This window comes from Schistocerca gregaria, chromosome 1 (genome assembly GCF_023897955.1).
Source record: "Schistocerca gregaria isolate iqSchGreg1 chromosome 1, iqSchGreg1.2, whole genome shotgun sequence".
NCBI classification, from domain to species: domain Eukaryota; kingdom Metazoa; phylum Arthropoda; class Insecta; order Orthoptera; family Acrididae; genus Schistocerca; species Schistocerca gregaria.
The window spans coordinates 288757838-288783761 of NC_064920.1; the positions used below are offsets into that span (position 1 = coordinate 288757838).

General features: G+C 45.4%; 1 long non-coding RNA gene across 1 annotated transcript in view; it reads right to left on the minus strand.

The window, feature by feature from the left end:
• The window catches only part of LOC126341201 (uncharacterized), a 45805-nt gene extending 21838 nt beyond the window's left edge, over positions 1–23967 (minus strand). The window contains exon 1 of the long non-coding RNA XR_007565150.1: positions 23326–23967. This is a non-coding gene — a long non-coding RNA (uncharacterized LOC126341201). The remainder of the gene's footprint in view (positions 1–23325) is intronic.
• Positions 23968–25924: the final 1957 nt, after the last annotated feature.

Sequence of the window (25924 nt, forward strand, 5' to 3'; positions counted from 1 at the left end):
TTGTTATACCAGCTTATGTAAAAATTCTGTTATATTTCAGGTTTGACACCACTTGGTCATAACAGTTAAGATCAGGTATTTTGTGTATGATAAATTTATTAAAAGTGCATAAGGGTTTCTTTCTGATAGCATATTAATTCTGTAAATATTATCAGTTCCAGTTTACTGTAATATATTCACATGTTTTGACAATCTCCTGGCAAATGATGAGGATAATAAGAATTATATCCAAATGTTTCATGTTATACTTTCTGACATATTCCACATGCACGGTTTCTCGGTCTGAGGAACGAAAACTGAATCTACTCTGCAGTGAGGGTCTTGATTTTTTGGTGGAAGAATAATTACATTCCTCCAAGCCTTCAGTTTGTTGTGTATCTCTTATGTTTGGCATTCTTATACACAGAATTCTATCGGATAATTGGTTGCATTAGCCCCATAAGGTAAGAGATTTAAACAACTCAAACATCATTACAATACCATTTAACTCTTTTTTCTAATTCTTGTTTGGATAGCCAAATTGTGAGTCTAAATTAATAGCATTGTGTGGGGAATACGAATTTGCAGAAATGTGATCTTGACTGTTGTGACCAAGTACTGTCAAAACTAAAATGTAACAGACATCTATTCCAGAACTACAAGAAACGGACAGAATAGAATCCTATTATTTGTCATCTCTCTGGAATCCCCGGCCCTCGATGGCCAGCGGCTATTTCAGTAGCAGTATGAAAATATTTGTTCACCCCTGTAACTACTGTCTCTGGAAATATCACCAGCGTCTATGACCTTTAACTGGAGACAGCAACAGAGTTACTCAGTTATCAACTTCCAGATTACCTATAGTGGTAGTACGTTAACTGCCAGAGAACGAGAACTGTGAGCAAATATAATAACTGCCAGAGAAAAATACCGATCTCTGACAGTTATTTCCATAGCCGCTCGAATTCCTTATAGTAACTCTATTTGGACTACCTGCCCAAACTAAACTGACAAATAGTGCAATGGCTCAAGGGAACGACCATATATGTGCAATGCATGTATGACCACTCCTATCACCCACTGCTCTGACAGTAACTTTATTTAATTGTTTGTGCTGAAAGTAGCGAGGGCACACGAAAGAGTACACATTCTATCAACAGATGGCGTGCAGTCTCACAGTTATTTTCGCGACCTATAGAATACCCTCCAGATAGTTCACGTCTATCTCCAGGAGTATGACAGTTCCTTTTTTCAGTATTTCTGAGACATTTTTTCACATATCAGACAAACTTGTGACCATTCATGCTCTCCTCTGTACATGTTCAGTAACCTCTGTTAAGGCCAGTTCACACATCATGTCGCGTCACATCCTGTCCCGTCAACACATTCTGTAATGCATTTCAAATGGCAGCATCCGCACTGGCCACCTTGTCCCATCACATCATGGCACCATCAGGTTTTCTGAAGAGGAAAGTTTTGACATTTGACGTCATCCGTCCATTGCTGATCATGTGACCCACAAGTTCATTTCCTCCTGATATATGGCCATGGGATGATCTCAATATTTCGTTTTGTTCTGGTTTTCGCGCTTGATGTCAGTCATTTGTTGTTCGTTATTTGCTTTAAATTGTTTTGTTTCGTTATTTATTTTGTTGAAATTCATAATAAATGATTACAGATCAATTGAAGCAGTGAGAAAGCAGTCTGGATTATACGACATGAGTGTACTAAATTACTTGCGGTGCCGTATTTAGCATTTCACTATGAAAAGGATTAGACATGGCTGCAAGTTATGGTGAAAAATGTGGAACTTCATTTTTACATAAAGAAATGCACTGAAAACATTCAGACACTGAAAATTGTTAATATCAATTTGTATTTGGAGCTATTTATTGTATGAAACGGTTTTGCAAGCAACATTGATCAATATTTATGTGGTTTCACTAGCTAACTCCAGTACAAATAAGGCACGTGAACTGCTACAAGCCAAATGCGACATATAAAGAAAACGTATATAACTTCAAGGGAAAGGATTGAGGAAGATATAACTAATGTACAAAAATTTGTACTGGACTAGCAACTAAAATTAACATTAAACCAAATGTTCACAGATTGTGATGGCAGCTCATGATGCCATGATCCTTTTATTTATTGCAATCTGATGTAAGAAATAAAAAAAACTGATGCTTCCAAATTTCCAAAATGTAAAATGCAGATTCCTTTCCTTCAAGGTCCTTGTATAACGAGTGAAATTCCCGTTCTGTATCACATAATGACATTTTTCCAGACCCACTCACTTTCTTTGTGTCGTTATGCACTTCTGTCTCCCTTCTCTATAAGCAAGCTGTAAACCATTTGAGTCAAATAAATGTCATTTTCATACAAATTTTGACTCCAGATACCATGGATATAAGCTACCACATTGTGTATCTGCACTTAGTCCACAAAATCAGTTGAAAACCGTCTTGCAAAGATCGCAGTTCCCACAAGAAGAACGGTTGAGGCCAGCAATGCGAGTTGAGATCATATGACTTGAATTGACTTGATGTGCCATGACATGACAGACAGTGTGAATACACCTCAACATGATGGTGCCATGATGTGATAATGCTGTGATGGACAGTATAAATTGGCCTTTAGTCCTGTTTGATATGAGTCCCACATACTTGAGAACCAGCCAATTCCATCAGTAACTCATTGATACTAGTCACATAATAATATGTTTTCTCGCTTTGTGAAGTGCTTAGTTTTACATTTTTTGAACATTTAAACTGCAAGTGGTTGCACCGATTCTTTTGCATGAGTAGGCATGTGTGATATTCACTACTCCATCATCTGTGATAAGGTACAGTTTCTTTAGGAATCAGTTAAATGTTTATGTTCATTGTGGCCCTCAGGATATCCATACTTGTATCATTGACTCCCACAATTCTTTTACATTTACATCTTGACCTTCAATTATACAGATCAAAAATAAAACACCATCTAGTGCCATGATTTCATAGTTGTCTGTAACTTTAAAACCTCTAGTCTCCTTGTAGTTTGTTCTGAGGTTGTCAGTACATTTGTTGGTATTGGATACTGTCATATCTTTCATACCAGTTTCAAAAAGCTTAAAAATGCATCAATTTTGTCAGAAATATTGTTTCAAAATGGCTCTAAGCACTATGGACTAGGGGTCATCAGTCCCCTAGACTTAAAACTACTTAAACCTAACAAACCTAAGGTCATTACACACATCCACGCCCGAGGCAGGATTCGAACCTGTGACCATAGCAGCAACGCAGTTCTGGATTGAAGCGCCTACAACCGATTGGTCACAGCAGCCAGCAGAAATATAGTTTGAATAGCTTGCGAGACTGGGTGAAACTTTTATAATATACTGTACTTATTTTTTGTTTTGCTTTAGAGGCTGGTTTTTTACTCCAGTTTGAACATTTGTCTTTTTTTAAGAAAACCTCATTTTTTGAATTGAATGGTACAGACATTCAAAATTGTCAGAAAGAAAAGAGTATAATACAAACAGGTGTTCACAATATGGAGTGCCCCACTAGCGTTTTCCTTGTGAGACAATGCAGTATTGACGTCTCTGAGTCATAGAGAGAGGATAGAGGAAATGAGGGGGGAAAGAGGGTCAGATAAACAAATACCTAGAGCTGCCACATCACAAGGCTGGGAAATTCGGCAATGGGGCAGTTAATACTGCAGCGCACCCACTAAAGCAAGTTGCCAATCTTTGCACCACTTTGAAATCTTACTAAGATCTGACTGAATATTCATGGAGCTTCTTTCTAGATAACTGCATCATCTACAAAAAGCCTGAGGTCACAATTAATATTGTCTGCAAGGCTGTTAATATACAACATCAATGATAAGGGTCCCAACAGTCTTCCTTGGTGCACATCTGAAGTTACTTATACATCTGATGATGACTCTCCATCCAAAATCAGAACCTGCCCCCATTCGATCAAAACGTCCTCAATCCAGTCACAAACGTCAGTTGATACACCAAATGATCATACTTTTGGCAGTGAACATAGGTTCAGTCCTGAGTCAAATTTATTTCAGAAATCAAGAAATACTGCATCTACCTACATACCTTGATCCAAAGCTTTCAGTTATGTGAAAAGCATGCGAGTTGGGTTTCACATGATCAATGTTTTTATAATCCTTATTGGTTGACAAGGAGCATATCAGCCTGTTTGAGATATCTCATTATGTTTGAGCTCAGAATCCGTTCTAAGATTCAAGAATAAATAGATTTCAATGATATTGGGCAAACGTTCTGTGAATTACTTCTACTACCCTTTTTGTAGATGGGCATTACCTGTGCTTTATTCCAAGAACTGGGCGTGGTTTTTTGTTGGAGGGATATACGATTCATTATAGTTGGAAGAGGGGCTAATTTGACGACAAATTCAGAACAGAATCAGATAGGGGTTCCATCAGGCCATGGAGCTTTGTTCTGTTTTAACAATTTCAGCTGTTTCTAAACACCATTGCCACTAATACGTATTTCACTTGTCTTTTCAACGGTATTAGGATTAAATTGGGGCAGTTCTCCTGGGTTTCCTTTGTAAAGATACGTTTGAAAACAGAGTTCAGCATTCCAGTTTTTGCTTTGCTACACTCAGTTTCAATTCCTCTCTCATACACTAGGGCCTAGACACTAACTTTGGTGACACTAATAGCCATTATGTATGACCAGAATTTCATGGTGAAAGATTGTTTGACAATATTTTGCTACAGTAGTCGCTGAAGGCTTCATACATTGATAGCTTGACAGCTAAATGCGATTCATTCAGAATCTCTCTACCTATAGCCCTATGCTTTGTTTCATTCCTATTATGCAATAATCTCTGTTTCTGTAGAAGTTTCTTTACAGTGACTGTACACTGTGGAGGGTCCCTCCCATTATGAACTGTTCTGCTAGGTACATATCTATCCAGTGCATGAAAAATTATCTTTTAAACGTAAGCCATAGTTCCTGCACATGCTCATACTCTGTGCTGAAAGACACTTCTAGTTTGCTGAACATATATATCTTCCTGCTTGTTTTAGTCCTTTGTACTTTGGTAAATATTGTTGCCATAACTGTGTAGTAGTCACTGATACAAGTTTCGATGTGGACATCCTCACAGAGGCGAGCTCTATTTGTTGCCATTATATTGTATTTCCATCATGAGTTGTGTTCAGAACTATCTTTTCTAGGTAGTTTACAGAGAAGGTATTTAGTAATTTTTTGATGTTAGGCATCTAGTTCTGTAGGACGAAATTTAGGAGCAAATTTAGTGGTCACATAATGTGTTAGTACATGAAATTGCAAAGAAAAGTAATAACAGATAAAATAAAATGTTTATGAATCCTAAAAACACATCGAGCTGTTAACATTTACGCGATTAAAAATATAACTTAGGAATCAAATTAATGTTTCAGGGAATTCCTCAGCAGAATAGAGCAAGTGACCCATGAGGAAACTTTTTAGATTCGATTTGAAAGCACACGGATTACTTGCAAAATTTTCGAATTCTTGTGGTAGCTTATGGAAAATGGATGTGGGAGAATACTGCACGCCTTTCTGCACAAGAGCCAATGAAGTTTAATCCAAATTCAGGCTGTATATCTGCCCAATATTAACTGAGTGAAAGCTGCTAACATTTAGAGATAAGCTGATATTGTTAACAAGAAATGACAATAATGAATGTATATATTGAGAGGTCAGTGTCAGGATATCCAGACTAATGAACATGAATTGACAACAGTTTCCAAACTTTCCTCTCTTATTGCTTGAACTGCCCATTTCTCAACAAAAATACCGTTTGAGCTTGTAAAGAGTTACCCCAGAATATAATACCTTATCATAAGCAAATGAACATAAGTAAAGTAGACTACTTTTTGTGCCAAACTATCTATCACTTATTTCAGATACTGTTCTAACAGTAAAAATGTCAGAATTAAGTCTTTGAACAAAATCCTGAATATGAGCTTCCCTGTCTGAACACCTATAAATTGAAGGCGCTCAGTCTCACTAATCATATACCCATTCTACGCAATTAGAACGTCAGATTTTGTTGAATTGTGTGTTAGAAACTTTAAAAACTGAGTCTTACTGGGATTTAGCGTTAGTCTGCTCTCCACAAGCCATGAACTTATGTCTTGAACTGTACTATTTGAATCAGTTCCAACATTGCACACAACTTACTTTGCTACCAAGCTGGTATGATCAGCAAACAGAAATAGTTTAGAATCACTTGTAATACTAGAAGGCATATCATGTACATAAATAAGGAACAGAAAGTGGCTCCGGCACTGATTGCTGGGGCACCCATTGTGACCTCACATCATAGGCATTCTCAGTACTGTGAAGAATGACCTTCTACTGTCTGTTGTGAAAGTAAGAGGTGAAGCAATTATGAGTTACTCCCCATATTCCATAATGTTCCAACTTCTGGAGCTATATTTTGTGATCAATACAGTCAAATGCCTTAGTTAAGTCAAAAAAGAAGCCTTGCATTCGAAACCTTTTTTAAGCCATAAAATACCCCACAGAGAAAAGAGAAGATAACATTTTCAGTTGATAAACCACTTATAAAACCAAACTGCACATTTCCCAGCAAATTATGTGAAATGAAATGATCAATTGTCCTTACATGCACAGCCCTTTGATTAACTTCAACAAACACTAACGGCATAGAAATAGGTCTAAAATTACCTACATTATCCCTTTCTCCCTTTTTAGAATGTGGTTTTACTACAGAGTACCTTAATTTTTTCAGAAAAATGACCAATCTGGAAGGAAGTACAGGACTAACATATGTAGCACAGTACTTTAATATTCTGGTAGATACTCCATCATGTCCATGAGAGTCCTTAGTTTTCAGTGTTTTAATTATTGACTCAGTCTCCCCCTTGTCAGTATCACAGAAAAGTACTTCAGATATCAGTCTTGGCGAGGCATTTTCCAAGAGAATTATATGTTTCTTGTAGAAACTAAGTTTCAGTTTAATTCAACAGTTATGTTCAGAAAGCAACTGTTAAATATTTTACATAAATCTGGCATATTAATAACAGAAACATATTTACTGTGTACTGACCTTATATCCTTGACTGTGTGGGTGACTAGACACTTCCTTCACAGCTGACCATATGATTTTAATTTTATCCTGTGAATTAGCTGTTCTACTTGCACCCACATACCCTTCGAGTTCCTAATAAAAATTTTAATCACCTTATAGTACTGTTTGTAATGTGCTACTGTAGTTCGATTGCGACTACTTCGATCATTTTTATATAATTCCATCAGTTTTCTACATGATATCTTTATTCCACTAGTCAACCATCTGGCTGCTTTTAACTGCTAGTACCTTGCTTAGAACGTTCTAATGGAAAGCAAAGAGCATGAGAAATGTGTTAAGGAAAGCATTATATTTGTCATCTACGTCATCAGCCCTATAATCATCCTGCCCTCTTGTTCCTTAACGAGGTTTAAGAAATTCTATATTGCCATTGGCAGATTAGCTTTTCTACATAGTTTGTTATTATGTATCACATATGTTCGAGTATAAGGAACTTTTGTTGTTGAAATTCGTGCATCATGGTCTGAATGGCCATTCACCCTTGTACTAACAGCATGCCCATCTAGTAATGAAGAATGAATAAATATTAATATTGAAGTCACTACATCCAACTAATTTTTGGTTCTTCCTATAAAGTGAACCAAGAATCCTCTTTCGCTTGAGCAGAAATACTCTGAAGAAAAAGTTAGGGGACCAGTAAACAACAACAATCACGATGTTTACATGTGACACATCTTCCAGAAGACCGGTGTTTCGCTATGGTGTTTACTTGTTAAGATCTGAAGAAAAAATTAGGGGAGCAGTTATGATGTTTACATGTGACACATCTTCCAGAAGACGGAAACCGGTTTTTCACTGTGATGTTTACATGTTAAGGTCTGAAGCAAATTTGCCAGCTTAGTTAAATATGGCGCCTGGAAAACTGTTTTTATAGTTGTGTCCTCGCAGTCTTTCACAGTGGCATGGGTGATTAAAATCTTCTTGGTTTTGAAGTCGCATCATTTCCAATAAAATTCTCGAGCTTTTGATGGTTAGCTCGGCCATCGTCGTCAGGAGCAAAACTATTGACTGTCAGGGTTGTTTTTTTTTCTTTATTGTTATTTCATTCCCCTGTCCCAGTTGGGCAGGAGAGGGCTGGCAGTGGCACAGTCCACTGCTCTTCATCCAGTTGGTTTTACAAAAATACATAAGGGCGATTACATCAAAAGAGGGAAATAAGGAAACACAGTAAATGGAGATGATGGGAGTTAAAATACACACTAAGATGGGGACAGGCACTGGCAGACAGTTAAAAAGTCGACATAAAGTTAAAAGAACACAACTGGCAAATCAAAGTGCACTTAAATACCACTGGAAGCAAACACAAGTTAAAAGTTGGGCACAGGATAAAAATCACACAGAGCAAGACACTAAAAAAATACTGGAAATGACAGCACTCATGAAGAATAAAAAAGCTGTTGGTAGGGACCTGCAGAGGGACTGGAGGCTAGAGTGGAAGGAAAGAGAGGGGAGGAAAGTGTGGGTGGGGGGGGGGGGAGTTGGGTGGTGGGAGGAAAAGAAAAAGAAGGGAGCAGGAGGTGCACCAAGAGGCAGGAGATGGGCAGGGCGGGAGATGAAGAAGAAAGACAAGGCAGGAGGGAGTGCAGAGACACTGAAGGGAGCATCGGAGAGGGAGGGGGTGTAGGAGGGGGAAAGCTGGTTAGGAGAGGGATGCCTGAGGAGGAGGCAGGAGGAAGGTCGGGTTAGAGTTGGTAGGAGGGGTAGACGTCATGGCAAAGCTCATCATCTGGAAGGAGTAGGTGCTGGAAGTTGCGTTGGCAAAGGAGGTGGAGGGTGTGGTGATGGAGAGAGGGTGGGGCACAACGGCAAAGGTGTGGCAATGAGCTGGGGATGGAGAGGAAGGGGGGGCACCAGGGGGTGAGGGGGATCGAGTCAGTGGACAATATACAGGGTACAGATGTGTTCAAGGAAAAGGAGAAGGTGGGGGAAGGGGATGAGGTTGTAGAGGATGCACGTGGAGGACAGAAGGCAGATATGGGAGGTGAGGCAGAGTGCATGGCGTTCTAGGATTTGGAGGAATTTTTAGAACCTGGGAGGGGCGGAAATCCAGGCAACACTGGCATAACAAATGGTGGAGCGGCTCAAGGATTTTTAGGTGTGAAGGATGGTGGAAAGATGCAGTCCCCATGCTGGACAGGAGTTTCAGGAGGTGGAGTCTGTTGTGGACTTTGTGTTGGATTGTAAGGAGATGGGGAATCCAGGTGAGGTGGCGGTCGACGGCGAGATCAAGGTATTTGAGAGTAGGAATGTGGTGGATAGGATGGCCACAAATGGTTAGGTAGAAATCGTGGAGGCAGAAGGAGCAGGTGGTGCGGCCTATGATGATCGCCTGTGTCTTGGAGGGGATGACACGAAGGAGCCACTGGTTGCACCAAGTAGTGAACTGCTCAATGTGGGTTTGGAGAGTATGTTGGGACCATTGAAGGGTAGGATAAAGGGCTAGGAAGGCAGTGTCATCAGCAAATTGGAGGATATAAATAGGCGGGGGAGGTTTGGGCATATCAGCAGCGTACATAACATAGATGAGAGGGGAAAGGATGAGATCTTGGGGCACGCTAGTGCAGGGATAGAAAATATGGGAGTTGGAATTGTGGGTGGTGACATAGGAGGGACGACAGGAGAGAAAGAAAGCAACAAGACAGACAAAATTGAGAGGGAGTGCTCAGGTTTGTAGTTTGAAGAGGAGCCGGGGAAGCCAGACACAGTAGTAGGCATTCTGAAGGTCAAGGGAAACAAAGATAGTGGAATGATGGGAGTTAAGTTGGAGAGAGAGAAGACTGGTAAGGTTAAGGAGCTGGTTATCAAATGAGAAGGAAGGCCGGAAGCCACACTGGGTAATGGGAAGGAGATGGTGGTGAATACGGCGGGAGAGGATGGTCTTGAAGACCTTACTGAACATGGAGGTGAGGCAGATGGGACGATAGGAAGAGGTATCAGAAGGGGGTTTGTTGGGTTTAGGGAACAGCAGGACACGGGAAGTCTTCCACAGCTTGGGGTAAAAGCCAGTGGAGAGGAGAACATTGTACAGGGTAGTAAGGACAGCCAGGAAAGATAGGGGGGATTCCTTGAGGTGGTGCTAGGTATCGCCATCATGACCAGTGGTGGCGCTGTGTTTGGAGCGAAGGACAAATTTGGTGTTGTGTGTGGTGATGGGAGTGTTGACGGCTGAGAGGTGAAACTGATCCAAGTACTGGAAACTAAGGGCGAGTGCTGAGACAGAGGAATCAGTGTAGTCAGGGACAGTGGGGAAGAGGGAGTAATCAGAATGGGGATCATCAGGAATGGAGAAGACCCCAGAGAGGTGGGAAGCGAAATGGGTAGCCTTACTGAATTGTCAGGGAAGGGGCGATTGTGGAGAATAGGGTAATGTGGGGTGGCTACCAGTAAGGTGGTGGAAGTCTCACCAGTACTTGTAGGAGTTGACAGGGAGGGTGGAGTTGAGGTGTGTGCATGTCTGTCGCCAGTCCCTGTGTTTCTTTGCAGAAAGGAGGTTCTGGATCTGTTGCTGTAATTTCCAGTGCCAGATGAGTGTATCCCAGTCATGAGCGCAGAGGAAGGAGTGGTAGAGCCTCTTGGATGCACAAAGAAGAAGGACGGCGTGTGGAGGAAGCGTAGCGTGGTTAAGCATCCACAGCATCACTGATGGTGTTCTGAAGGAAAGAAGAGGCATGGGTGATGTCAGGAGGATGGTGAAAGGTGAAGGAGTGGCTTGCGACTTGTGAGGCAATGGATTCACGGTAGGCAGGCCAGTTGGTGTGGTGGTAGTCATGGAAGAACTTTGGAGAGGCAGCCAGGCAGGGTGCTGTAGGGGGCCCACAGGCAAAGGAGATGGTGACAAGGATGGGGAGGTCGTCACTACCAATAGGATCGAGAATGTCCACAGCGATATGACCAGGGAGGTTGGGGAAGCGTCGATAACATCTAGGGTGGAGTTATTTTCCAGGTCAGGTTTATTGTGTGAGAGGAACAAGGTCACGATGGAGGGTGGCAAGGAACTGATGCCACCGCCGAAGAGTTGCAGGGTTATGGACTTGGATGTTGAGGTCAGTGGCAATCACATAGATGGAGAAGGTATGGTCAACATGGAAACTGAAGTCACATGGCAGAGGAGCTGCAAGACAGATATAGATAGTGGCACAGGTGATGGTGAGGGAGGGAAAAATGATGCTGAGGAGAAGGTGTTCAGTCAAGTCACTGAGTAGGGGTTGTGGCCAGACAGGGAGGTGCTTGAGGTGGTCAATATCGACCCCACCTCTGGTGAGGAGAAGGGGATTGTTGGTGTGGTGAAGGCGATAGGGAGAGGAGCAGATAACATGGTGAGGTTGGAGGGTTTCATTAAGGATGAAGGAGTCGACCTGGTGCTGGGATAGGGTGTGCATGAGGAGGTATTCGTTGGCAGGGTGGGAGCAAATGTTGAGATAGAGGAGACAATACTGGTAATATGCCAGGAGGTGGGAGGGGGGAAGGAAGTGAGGCTTAAACGAGGGTGTCTAGGCAGGTGATGGTAAAGTAGGCCTGGTTTTGGGAGTAGGTGGCGTAGGTATTTAAATGGAAAACAGAGTGGACGGCGAGGGAAATTTGCTGGAGTTTATGTGGGTGCTGGAAGGGGTGGATGTTGTGCAGGGTGATGGTTGGAAACTGATGATGTCTTCTGCCATAGGGCGAGGGTGGAGGGAATTGTTGGAGTGGATGAGCAGGTCAGTGGGGCGAAAGGGGATGCTTTGCATTTGGAGGAGTAGGTGGGTTTGGCTTTTTTTGCACCTGTTGCAGGAAGGGGGAGAGGCGAGGTTAGGACACTGTTTAAGGAAGTGGGTGGTTTTACAATGGGAGCAGGTGGGGGGGTGGGGGGTTCATGCAGTTTTGGGTGAGGTGATCTCTGTATAGGAGACAGTGCTGGCAGCAGTAGGATTGAGGAGGGGAATGGACGGGTTAATGTGGTGGCGGCGGTTGAAAATCAGGGCTCCCTGTGTGGGGAGGTGATCGATGGAGCAGGCTGACTCAGTAAAGATACGCATGAGGAAGGTAGGGCCAGAGGAATTGTAAATACAGTGGGCTGAGCGGATTTCCAGGGCGGGGTGGGCGTACAGTTCCGCCAACACCTTCGACCTCGTGATCACAGGGCTGAGTTTTGTGATCGGGGTTGGCTCCATTTACATACCGGTTATATACCAACGATTACGGCCGCTGGCAACAATCAGCGACGGCCAGGATGACAGAAGGTGAGTTGGGCAGCTCACAGCAGCTCCAGCCCTCTGCAGAAACAAATTACGTCAGGTGGTGCGAGGGGCTGGCGTCAGATTTGAAACTGCCGCTCCCGCCTCCCAACGAGCGTTATACATCCGTTGTTGCTTCCTTTCGACATTTAAATTCCGCTCCAACGCCCTACTCAGTGTGTACCCATGGTAGCTGTTGAAATTGTTGCTATTCATTCTAATCTTAGCCGCCTATTTATAACGGAGTTCCAGCATGTTGACTCATGGGCCAAAACTTTCGTGTTCTCAAACTGTTTTTTGTGACCGTTTTCGAGGCAATGCTCAGCTGTGGTCGACTTGGCGAGCTCCCTTTGCTTGACATGTCTCTCGTGCCCGCTGCACTGCTTTGCAACTGTGCGAATTGTCTGGCCTGTATAGATGCTGCCACACTCGCAAAGGACACCATACACACAAAGCATACGAAGAGCTATGTCGCCTGTAACAGGGCGTAACATATCTCGTATCATGGGGGCGGGCCGTAAGAGTGGTCTCAGTCCATGTCTTGCAGTACACATCCTACCTTGTTGCTTGTTGCCCCACAGTATGGCAGGAAAGCCCCCGGCTTGGCTTCTTTTGCCTATTCACAAGGCGTCCTTCTTCGGTGACACCTGAAAGTGTTTGCGATGTCTCTTTTGCTGTAGTCGTCCTCCCTGAACATGTGCCTCAGCTGCTGCAATTCAGACTGGAGGTGGTTGTCGTCAGAAATAACTTTGGCTCTGTTTATTAACGTGTTCAGGACCGCTTTCTTGTGTACGGGCTGGTGAAAATTACCGGCGTTCAAACATCAATCAGAATGCGTCGGTTCCCTGTACACTGAATGACCAAGCCGGCCTCCTGCCTTCCGCTCAACTAAAACGTCTAAGAACGATAGCTTGCCATCCTTCTCCATCTCGAAGATGAATTTAACGTTGGGATGGACATCTTTCATGTGATGCATGAGCTGCTACAGTTTATTTTCGCCTTGAGACCATATAAGGAAGGTATAATCAACGAACCTAAGGTAGCAAGAAGGAAGCAACACCGCAGAGGTCAGAGGCTGCTCTTCAAAGTGCTTCATGAAGAAATTCGCTACTGCAGGAGACAGTGGTGAGTACATTGCTGTGTCATCCGTTGTTTCCTGATATTCGTCGCGCTACAAGTAATACGTTGTCGTTAGAACATGAGGGAATAATTTGACAATTCCAGGTGGAAACTGTTGGGCCAAAAGATCCAGCATGTGTTGTACTGGCAACCTTATAAAAAAGTGACACCACGTCCGGACTAACAAATACATCGTTTCGACCTATTTTCATTTTCTTGTGCCTTTCAAGAAATGTATGCGAGTACACAGTGACCCAGTTTTGGCACTAACAATCCTTCAAGATGTTTTGACAGTCTGTACGTGAACGAGCTGATTGCACAAACAATGGGCATAAGAGGAACATGCTCCTTATGTATCTTCGGAGGTCCATAAGGCCTGAGAGGTCTGTTGAAGCGAGGCACTGATTTCTTCATTACTTCATCTGGTAAACCAGATTCCTTTAATAACTTCTCTATTCCTGACTATGGCCTATGTTGGATCGTGACTAAGCCTCCGGTATGCATCATCTTCTAATAAATGTAGCACCTTCAGATGGTAGTCTTCAGTGTTCAGAACCACGATGACGTTTCCTTTGTTGGGTGGCAAGACAACCAGGTCCTCGTTCTCATGCAATAGGCATAAGCCACGTCGATCCTTCTGGCTAATATTTGATTTTGGTGGCTTGGCTTTCGATAGCATATGTCTGGCAGTTAGTCTCACGTCCTCATTTGCGTCGAGCGACAGATGCCTAATGCACTCCTATAGTCCACTAACAATCTCCAAAATTGGCAGACGCCGCGGATTTGGTGAAAAATTAAGTCTTGATTCAGCGCTGCCACAGAGCCGTCGTCCAGTTCATGTTTGGAGAGATTAACAAGAGATTAACAACTATTCTGTGGGCCATGTCAGTTCCTCCATGATTAAGCAGTCAAACTTGTTCCATTGTTTCGACCTTGTCTTGCACTAACTAGCACCCTGTTGTCCTGCTGTGGCTACGTTCACCCACTCTCAGTCGAATAGCGACAGAGTTGATGACAAAAATTGATAATAATCAAACAGATTTGTGGCATTAAGATCAAGTTCATACCTTATCTGCCGTATCCTCTATTCTCAGTATGGCGTGACTTATCCTCTTCAAAATTCTTTCCACTGCAGCATGTGGTGCTTAACTACAGCAACGCGAGCAACTACCTCCTTGTCACATGTATCGTTTCAAAAATGGCAACGGACTCAGCAGATGTGAATTTTTTTGCGCAGTTTTTTCAGCAATCTCACACTGCACATTACATCCTCACTGTAGGGGAAACATATGTCTCTTGGCAGTCTTTCAAGGCGGCATTTCTGAATAACATCTTCTCGGTTTTCAAGTCGCATCAATTCGAATAAAATTTTCGAGTGGTCGGGAGTAAAACTACTAACTGCCGGGGTTGGCATTATTTCCTGCTTGTACGCCTACGATTGCGGCCACTGGCACCAATCGGAGAGGGCCGGAATCACAATTGTGCGGAAGGTGAGTTGGGCAGCTCATAGGAGCTCCGGTCCGTCCCGGGACCGAGTGACGTCAGGTGGTGCGAGTGGCTGGCGTCACATCTGAAACTGCCGCTCCCGCCACCCTACAAGCGTTAAGCATCCGTCGTTGCTTCCTTTCGACATCCAGAGCCCTCCCTACTCCCTGCTTAGTGTGTATCCCTGATCTCCTGTTGAAATTGTTGCTGCTCATTCTAATCTTATCCGCCTCCTTTATAATGGAGTATCTGTATGTTGACGCATGGCCCAAGTCTCTCGTGTTCTCAAACTGAATTTTGTGACCGTTTTCGAGACAATACTGAGCTATGGCCGACTTTCTGAGCTTCCTTTGCTTAATATCTCTCTAATCCTCGGTGCAACGCTCAAGCAATACATTTACGAACGGTAGCTTGCCATCCTTCTCCATCTCGATGGTAAATTTAATCCACGAACTGGTACAGTGTATCTCACCATGAGGTGTCATCGGCGTACCTAAGGAAGCAAAACGGTTCTTAGATGTTTTAGCTGAGTGGTTGGCAGGACGCTGGCTTGGTCATTCAGTGTACATGAAACCCATGCACACATATCGGTATTTGAACGCCGGTTGTTTTAACTACTCTGTACCAAAGAATGCGGTCCTGAACACGTTAATACACGTAGCCAGAATTATTTCTGATGACGACCACCTACAATCTGAATTGCAGCACCTGAGGCACACGTTTAGGGACAATGGCTACATCAGAAGAGACATTTGAAACGCTGTCAGGTGTCACCGAAGAAGGACGCCTTGTGAATCAGCAGAAGAAGTGAAGCCGGCTGTTTTCCTGCCATACTGTGGAGCAATGAGCACCAAGAGACACCGACTGAGACCAGTGTTCTGGCCTGCCTCAAGATACGAGATGTGTCGTGCTCTGTTAAAGACGACGTAGCTCTTCGTGTGCTTCATGTATGTGGCGTCTCCTGCGAGTGCGGCAGCATCTATACAGGCCAGACAATTCGCACAGTTTCAAAGCATTGTACCGAGCACTTGAGACATGTTAAGTAAAGGGTGCTAGTCAAGTCGGTGGGCATTGCCTCGAAAACTGCCACGAAATAGTATGAGAACACAAGTGTCTTGGCTCATGTGTCACACTGGGACTCTGTCATAAAAGGGGCAGCCGAGATTAGAATGAACAGCAACAATTTCAACAGAGACCACAGGTACACAGTGAGTAGGGCGTGAGGCAGGCTCTGGATGTGAAAAGGAAGCTTCAATGGGCGCTTAACGCTTGTTGGGGGGTGGAAGCGGCAGTTTCAAACTTGGCACTGTCCTCTTATGTCACCTAACGTCTCTCGGTCGCGTGGCGGGTCAGCGCTGCTATGGGCTGCCCAACTCACCATCTGTGCATTCTGGATTTCGGTACTCTCTGATTTATGCCAGCGGTCTTAATCGTAGATATATAAGCGATAAATAGTGCCAGCCTCGGACATCCTGTGGGGTGGGTTCCCATGACTTCCAAGCTGGTGGATTTTCCGTGCCTGGGCTACTTGCAAGTACAAAATTGGCGTTTCGGAAGCTCTCCCCCGTCGACTGCTGGTGCCGCCCGTCGGCGCCTGCTACTGCGTGTTGCGGCCCACTACTGTTACCCATCACTGGCTGCTGCTGGTGCCCATCACCGCCTGCTGCTGCCCATCGCCACCTGCTGTTGGTGCCCAATGCTGTCTGCTGGTGACCGTCGCCGCTGCAGTCGATGCTGCCACTGTCGTCCTTCAGCGTCATCGCTGTAGTCATCGCCGTCAGTAGTAGGGTAAAGTTTGTATGAACGCAATTTGTTAGTGAGGGTTGCCTACATCAGGGGCAGGTGTGCACTCAGGGGCTAACCTATTGTTCTCCTTTGATTGACAGGTACTTAACCTATTGTTCCTCATTGATTGACAATTCCTTAACCTATTGTTCAGCTAAAAGGATCCTTCCTTTTGATTGAAGGGCACTTAACCTATTGTCCCCATGCCCCCTCCTATTCCCCTCCCTCCTCAGGAACCCCTCCTACCATTCGCTGCTACAGGTACACTTTCAGATCTGAGTTACTGGAATAGCCCCTCTCACTCTTATCAATTTAATTGATAGGTATTTAACCTATTGTTGTCCTTTGATTGACAGGTCCTTAATCTATTGTCCCCTCACCCACTCCCACACCATTCCCTCAAGGAAGCCACCAACCCACCCCCTCCTCTCCGCTGTTACAGGAACACTTTTAATATCAGTTTGGTTAACTGTTTAATTAAACCTAACCCCATCCCCCACCTCTCCCAGAAAATGGTGGAAGTTCAAATTCCAGCAGGACAATGCAACACACCATGGCTACATCCAATAATGTAAGAAAACGGTGGAAAAACAGGTCACTTGGGCTACCTCCACTAACCTAAGTCATCCGACTGCTACCTATTCCCAGTAATTGGCAGGAAAAGGACTCAGCCTGTGCTGGATAGGATGGACATAAGTCTTTATTTTGCAGGCAGTCTTTATTTAAACGATTTGAGGCAGTACTGCCTCCTAGTTTGTCCACCATGACTTCCGGAGTCCAACTGACCTAGTACACAGTACTGCCACCAAAGGGCACCATCACCCCTCCTGTGATATAATTCAAGATGGCGGTCTGGAGGGGAAAATGGCAGGGAAAGGGCTCAGCCCGTTCTGGGCTGCTGGAGAGAGGAAGGAGTGTACTTTATTTATTTACGAACAATTTATTTACAGACAGATTTGACATAGTATATTTATTACACTGATACAAAACACTCATCCTGACGTGCTTGAGGTAGGAGTAGAAACTCTACAGACCTGCAAACTACTTGTAAATAATGCAGTACACTGATATACAGAGACGCAAACAAGTCTGGGGCAAACATGTTGCATAACCCAATGTTCAGCACTGTACTCTGGGTGTATTAACATAATGTTCGGCCCTTTGTCGGCACTTAACCTATTGTTCTGTTAAGTGGTTTTCCATGTCACCCCCATTTCATCGCCTTTGATACCAAATTAAGTAATTAGTTATGTACTCCCACCATTTTCTGATGCACTTTTCGAATTGCAAATGCTTTTGAACGCCATTTCTGGACCATTGTTCTTTGTCACCCTCCCACTTAAACTATTCTACTGCGTTTTACATAAAAAATATGCAAAGTGACCTAGTGTTCTGGACTTAACCTGCTGTTCTGCTCCATAACACTCTCACACACACACCCTCCCCTTAACTATCGTACTGCTAACATCACATTGATATAAAAAATTTATGCACATTAATTAAATCGATGTTCTTCACATTTATGGGGTAGTTTTTTTTAATTCACAGCATCCTATTGGTCGGTGAAATCAATGCAATATAGATTAAACTTAAGATCGCTAGTAGAAAACCCATCCCGCCATCCCCTGTCCACTGGGCTGCATAGTACGCTACTGCACACGCTCCCAAGATTCAGGATGCACTGGAGGCCCCAAGAAGTGACAACACAGCCATGAGCTGCTGAACCATGCATATGTGTCAGTTCAGGTCCCCGCAAGGATGGGGCGGCAGCATCTCTTTTGTTGTGGTTGGCAGGAGAGCCAACCGTGTTAATAAAGGAGGCCGAAATGCACGCGTTTTAGCTCACGCAGGCTGGCGTGAGGTCTGGAACATGGCAAGGGAATTAGAATTGAGAAAAACGGACGTAGCTGGTGGAATACTTAACTTTAATCCATTAACGATTGACGTCGGTCTGGACGGTACATATTTCACAATCTCAATAGTACGGATAATGGCGCCTTGCTAGGTCGTAGCAAATAACGTAGCTGAAGGCTATGCTAACTATCGTCTCGGCAAATGAGAGCGTAGAAGTCAGTGAACCATTGCTAGCAATGTCGACTGTACAACTGGGACGAGTGCTAGGAAGTCTCTCTAGACCTGCCGAGTGGTGGCGCTCGGTCTGCAATCACTGATAGTGGCGACACGCGGGTCCGACGTATACTAACGGACCGCGGCCGATTTAAAGGCTACCACTGGCGGTGACACCACATTCCTCCCCCGCAAATCGGCGTACGGTTGTGGCATAAGGCTTCCGCCCACCGCGGGGAGGACCGCATGTTGACGTATGCGACGAGGTGGGGAGCCTAACAACAGGCAAGGCTGTGCCACCCGCACCCTGACATTCGGACCGCGGGGAGCTAGGAAACGCCTGAAAACCTGCTCCAGGGTGCATGCCAACATGCGGTGTATGCGCCCGTAGAGATACAGGAGGGGCCGGAGGGTCGACCTCCAGCGGCCCGGGGCGCCCAACGGGTGAAGACGACATATGGTCCGGAGCTGGCAAGAGTTCCATGTCGAAAGACAACTGGTCACGGGAAGCGATCGGCGGCGCGTGACCCAGGGAGCGACGCGTCCACTGCGGGCGTCGCCGGCGGGAGAACAGGCGGCGGCGGCGGCGGCGCGGCGCCATGGGGCAAAATGGAAGGCAGCGTCGGTAACACCTGGGGCTGAGGCGAGCCAGTAGATGCGTCCCCGGGGCGCTGACCGGACGGCACTGTCGCTGAAAGCAGACGGCGAGCGGCAGATCCCGTGCGACGACAGAGGCGCAGCTGATTGAGATGCCGACGCACCTCACCAGAGGCCCCCAAAACCAGATACATAGCGCGGCCGAGGCAGCGAAGAATGCGCCCTTCGAGCCAACGCCGTGAACCTCGGTAGTGGAGATAGTAGACAACGTCGCCTGGAGCAAAACCAGGTGTCTGGCGCTGCCCAGGAACCTGATGCGGCGGATGTAGCAAAGACATCAAGGTTCGATGATGACGACCGTGGAGCAACTCAGCCGGCGAGCGACCATCTCGGGGCTGAGAGCGATACGAGGACAAAAAGAGCAATAATGCGTCCTCCCGAGAATGCGACTCTTTCAACTTCAACATCTGTGACTTGAAAGTCCTGACCAATCGTCCAGCGGCACCGTTTGACTGTGGCGAAAACGGCGCGGACGTCAGATGTTGAATACTATTGGCCTTGCAGAATGACTGAAATTCTGCGGACATGAACTGTGGGCCGTTGTCGGAAACAATAGTCTGTGGAAGACCTTCAAGGCAAAAGATAGCGCATAACGCTTGGATGGTGGCAGATGACGTCTTGGAAGACATCTGGACAACAAAAGGAAAATTACTGAATGAATCTACCACAACCAACCATCGAGCATTCCAGAATGGACCAGGAAAATCGATGTGTAAGCGTTGCCAAGGGGAAGTGGCTTTTGGCCATGCAAAGGATTTCCGCGGTGGTGCTGATTGTTGTTCGGCACACACCAAGCAAGAAGAGCACATATTCGTAATCGTGGCATCGATTCCGAACCAAGTACAGTGCTGACGAGCAAGTTGTTTTGTTCTCACTATACCCCAATGTCCTTTGTGGAGAAGCTGTAAGACAGAGGACTGTAACGAACGTGGTACCACGACCCTGGACTGATCGTTATCATAAAGCAACAGCAAAACACCACGTCGTACAAAAAGTCTCTCCTTGTGAGCAAAAAATCGGCGAACCAACGGGTCCCCGATCCGTGACTTTGACAAGGGCCATTGCGTAGCAACAAAACGCCGAACGGGAGCAAGGACGGGGTCGGCAGCTGTGGGTGCAGCTACACGACGAAAATCAATGGGAAACGATTCGACCACGTCATCGGTTTCCGCATCAATGAACATGCAAGCAAGTTCGGAGGAATCGAATGCCCTATCCTCAGCAACAGGCAAGCGGGACAACGCATCGGCATTTCCGTGCTTAGCAGTGGACCGATACAAGATATCGTAGGGGTACTGCGAGAGGAAAATAGACCAGCGAATGAATTTCAGCGCTGTACGTGGAGGTACAGGCTTGGTCGGATGAAAAGCGACGTCAAAGGTTTGTGGTCTGTGATTATGGTAAAGTGACGACCATACAAGAAATCATGAAATTTTTTAACACCAAATACGAGAGCCAATGCTTCTTTCTCGATCTGTGAATAATTTCTTTGCGCAGACGATAGCAATTTGGATGCAAAGGCAATAGGGCGATTGTGCGATCCATCTTTGTGCGCAAGCACAGCACCGATCCCGAAATCCGATGCATCCACCATCAACAAGAGGGGCTTCTGGGGATCGATTGGCGTAAGGCATGTATTGGAAAGCAACGCCGATTTCAACTGGCGAAAGGCGCGTTCGCATTCCGTCGTCCAGACGAACGGAACACCTTTACGGCGTAAGCGATGAAGCGGAGCTGAAATGGAAGAGGCATGCGGAATATATTTATGATAATAGATGATTTTTCCCAGCACACTCTGTAGCTGCTTCAAATTCTGCGGCGATGGCAAGTCTTGTATGGCACGAAGGTGCGTGGGACTGGGATGTATGCCTTGGGCATTGGGTACATGCCCCAAATTTGGCAAGTCCCGAGCAAAAAACACACATTTGTCCTTCCGCAAGCGAAGACCATTTTGTCGCAAGACTTGAAATAATGTTCTGAGATTGGCCAAATGTTCTTCTTCCGTCTTTCCAGAGATCACAATATCGTCCAGATAACTTGCTGCAGTAGGGACTGATGCACAAACAGTTTGTAGATATTGCTGAAACAATGCAGGGGCGGATGCACACCCGAATGGCCGTCGTTTGAATCGATACAAACAAAGATGCGTGTTAACCACCAAAACGCACTGGGATTCTTCGTCCACCGGTATTTGCAAGTACGCATCTGCTAGGTCCAACTTCGAATATTTACTCGGGCACAGTTTGTCAAAAAGATCTTCCGGGCGGGGTAAAGGAAAAGTTGCAATCACTAGTTGTGGATTCACTGTTGCCTTGAAGTCCACACAAAATCTCAACTTCCGGGAAGGTTTTGGCAAAATTAGTAAGGATGATGCCCAGAGAGAAGCCTGCACACGTTCAATTACACCTTGTGATTCCAAATCGTGTAATGTTTTTGCGACCTCATCACGCAACGCGTGGGGAACATTCCGCGCTCGGAAAAATTTCGGTTGCGCGTTTACTTTCAGTTCCAAATGTGCTTTATAGTTCGTAGCGCAACCGAGGCCCGGTGCAAAAATGTCTGCAAATTCCTCACATAGACGAGAAACGCTGTCTGAAGGCACCGTCTGGTTCACTGATAGGACCTGATTTACTATAGACAAGCTAAACAACTGAAATAAATCGAAACCAAACAAGTTCACTGCAGAAGAAGAACGAAGGACGTAAAATGACACAAGTTTTGTTTGTCCTTTGTATGTTGCAAGAAGGCTGCAGTGTCCTAACACAGGGATACGTTGCCCTGAATAGCTTGTTAACTGAACATTTGCGGCACGCAACGGAGGTGTGCCCAGCAGTTGGTAAGTGTCTTGATTGATCAGTGAAACTGCAGCTCCGGTATCGAGCTGGAATGGTATCGCTTTGCCCGTAATGTCCAAGTCTACAAAAAGTTTATTGTCCTGCTGACGACAAGAGCGACTGTCTCGTGCAACGTGAACGGACACTGGTGTATAATCACTTGCGACTTGACGGGAGTTCCGGCGATGTCGACGCACACTATTTTTGGGACGAACACAGTCACTGTTAGAGAGAGTGGCACTGTGCGCAGTGGAATGAACTACATGAATTTCCATGGGTGAAGTTCCCGAGCCGGAGTATCCCTGGTTCGATTCCTATTCTGGCGCGAAGCAAAGGGCCTGGAAGGGTTTTGAGCTTCCGATCTGAGCATTTTCTGGCAAACACTCTGAACATGTTCTTTTTTATTACAATAAAAGCAAATAGCCTGGCGTGAAGGGCAATTCTCACGCGAATGTTTAGTAGCACACCGCGGGCATGATTTGATCACTGCATTTTCTTGCCGGAGCGGTACACGTGGCTGAGAGCCAGGAGGCAGCGGCGCGGCCGGGCGCGAGGGCTGTTTACTGATCCGTGCAGCTCGCCCGGCGGGCCGGTTAACCTGACACACTGCTGGCGAAGTTTCAAATGAGTCCTGAGCAAAGTCAAGTGTGTCCTGCCTATCCAAGATGTCCATCACTTGTTGAAGGGAGGGATTTACTAGTTTCAAAATCTGTTCCCTTATACGAACATAAGAAACGTTCTGTGCAATTGCATCACGTACCATAGTATCTGAATAAGAGAGTCCACATTGACATTCAAAAGCACAATCCCTAGTAAGGCCTTGCAAGGTTGCAACCCACTCCCGATTAGTCTGACCTGTCGTACGTTTTGTACGAAAGAAGGTATACCTTTCCGCAACTACATTGACTTATTCTTTGAAATATACATCTAATGCAGACAAAATTTCTTAGTAAGACAGAGTCGCTACGTCGCGTCGGGGAAATAATTTGACTATCACACAGTACGTGGTCACACCTACTGAAGAAAGGAGAAACGGCTGCCGCTCGTTACCTTCAATTCTGTAGGCGGCGAGATGGAATCCAAATTGGCGTGACCACTCCGTCCAGCTTTCCAGTGCAGCATCAAAAGGTCGAAAAGTCGGTGCAACAGCGTGTTATGGCTGCGTGAGCTGTGAAGCGGCTGCTGCCGCATCGTTTTACATCGCACGTTGACCCTGGACGAGCTGTCCAAGGGCATCCAGTAAGGCCTGCGTCTGCTGATTCTGTAAGCGATAAAATTCGGACAGTACATCTGGAGATTGTGGCGAAGCCATTACATAAGTAAATCAGGGCAAGTTAGATAAGAACACTTTTACTCTCGTCGCCAATGTTGTGGTTGGCAGGAGAGCCAACCGTGTTAGTAAAGGAGGCCGAAATGCACGCGTTTTAGCTCACGCAGGCTGGCGTGAGGTCTGGAACATAACAAGGGAATTAGAATTGAGAAAAACGGACGTAGCTGGTGGAATACTTAACTTTAATCAATTAATGATTGACGTCGGTCTGGACGGTACATATTTCACAATCTCAATAGTACGGATGATGGCGCCTTGCTAGGTCGTAGCAAATAACGTAGCTGAAGGCTATGCTATCTATCGTCTCGGCAAATGAGAGCGTAGAAGTCAATGAACCATCGCTAGCAAAGTCGACTGTACAACTGGGGCGAGAGCTAGGAAGTCTCTCTAGACCTGCCGTGTGGCGGCGCTCGGTCTGCAGTCACTGATAGTGGCGACACGCGGGTCCGACGTATACTAACGGACCGCGGCCGATTTAAAGGCTACCATCTAGCAAGTGTGGTGTCTGGTGGTGACACCACATCTTTCATACTTGACCCCCAACAAATTCCTGTCGAAATAAGTGTTCACCTAGGCACCATTGCTGGCGCAATGACACAGAGCTGCAGGTCCAGTGCTGTAGAAATCTATTCCATTGCTTCACAGAATATCACAGGTTGCTTTCACTTTCTCGCAATCCTAACGGGACATTCGAGCTGTGTCTAGCCGTGCTTACCTGAACAGCATGCCGGACACATTACTGTGTTATGTGCGTGTGTAGCTACACACTATCGCAAGTGCATCTGAAGAAGATTGCTGTGTAAAACAAGAACCAAGTCGACCTCTCGGAATTTGTATAGTGCCCCAGAAATAGTTAATGCTCGCTTTTGTAGGAGGTTTTTTGATGTCTCAGCTTGGCTACATGGAAATTGTTGCCCTAACAGAATCGAAAATAGCACAGAATAATGTGTTCCTCGCAGTCCTAATGTAGCATCCCGTCCGTCACATGTTACCCCTCCTGCTTTCAACACACGCAAACGTTCTCACTGCTATGTAGAGACTCCTATATCCGAGCACAAAGGACGTCTTGTGAATGAATGGAGCATTATGGTTGGCTGTTATTGAATTTACCCCATGGATTACTGATGCGCCTTTTCCCTTTATTATTCTTTCTTAGGATGAGACTTTCAGCGGCAAAAAAATATTTTATACAGATCGCCATATTGCACCGACAATTAAATCTTGCAAAGTGCCCTACATATCGTCAAATACATGATGGACACAATGGGTGGCGGTACTGCCTCAAATTGTTTAAATAAAGTCTGTCTGCAAAATAAAGACAGCATAGGCTGAGACCTTTTCCCGCCAATTCCTAGGAGGAGGTGGAGGTCGGATGACTTAGGTTAGTGGAGGTAGGCCAAGTGACCTTTTTCCCGCCGTTAGTGGATGTAGCCATGGTGTGTTGCATTGTCCTACTGGAATTTGAACTTCCACCATTTTCTGGGGGGTGATGGGGGACGGGGGTTAGTTTTAATTACATAGTTAATCACATTGATATCAAAAGTGTACCTGTAACAGCGAGGGGGGGAGAGGTGGGTTGGGGGTGTCCTTGGGGTGGGGGGTGGGAGGTGGTGAGGGGACAATAGGTTAAGCACCTGTCAATGAAACTGATAAGAGTGAGAGGGGCTATTTCAATAACTCAGACATGAAAGTGTACCTGTAGCAGCGAGATGGGGGTCGTTTCCTGAGGGCAGAGGGGAGTGGGAGAGGACATGGGAACATAATGTTAAGAATCTGTCACTCAAAAGGAAGGATCCTTTTAGCAGAACAAGAGGTTAAGTACCTGATAATCTAAGGAGAACAATATATTTGCCCCTGAGTGCATTCCTGCCCCTGATGTAGGGAACTCGCACTAACAAACTGGGTTCATACAAACTTTACCCTACTACTGCCGTCACCACGGTCCGCATCATTTATGTCACCATCGTGTCCTCTCCTTTTGTCTCTGACTGCTGGTTAGCCCTGTTTTAGTTTTCTCTCCCTACCTTGGCGACACCTGTCGCCAGTGGGCATCCACACAGTCCACCACAGACAACCCCACCACCAAAATCATTTGCACCTTTCCTTCACCTGCACTCACTACTCCATCCTGGAGCGCCTCCTCCAGGCTTCCCCCCTGTGCTCCACCTTTCCACTTCACAGTCTCCTGCCCTTCCATCTCCTCTGCTGCTCTATATCCCCCACCTGTATACTGCTCCTGCTCCTGTACTGGCTCTTGTTCCTTCTCCTCCCACTCCTGCTCATGCTTATGCTCCTACTCCCACTGCTGTCACCTGTCGG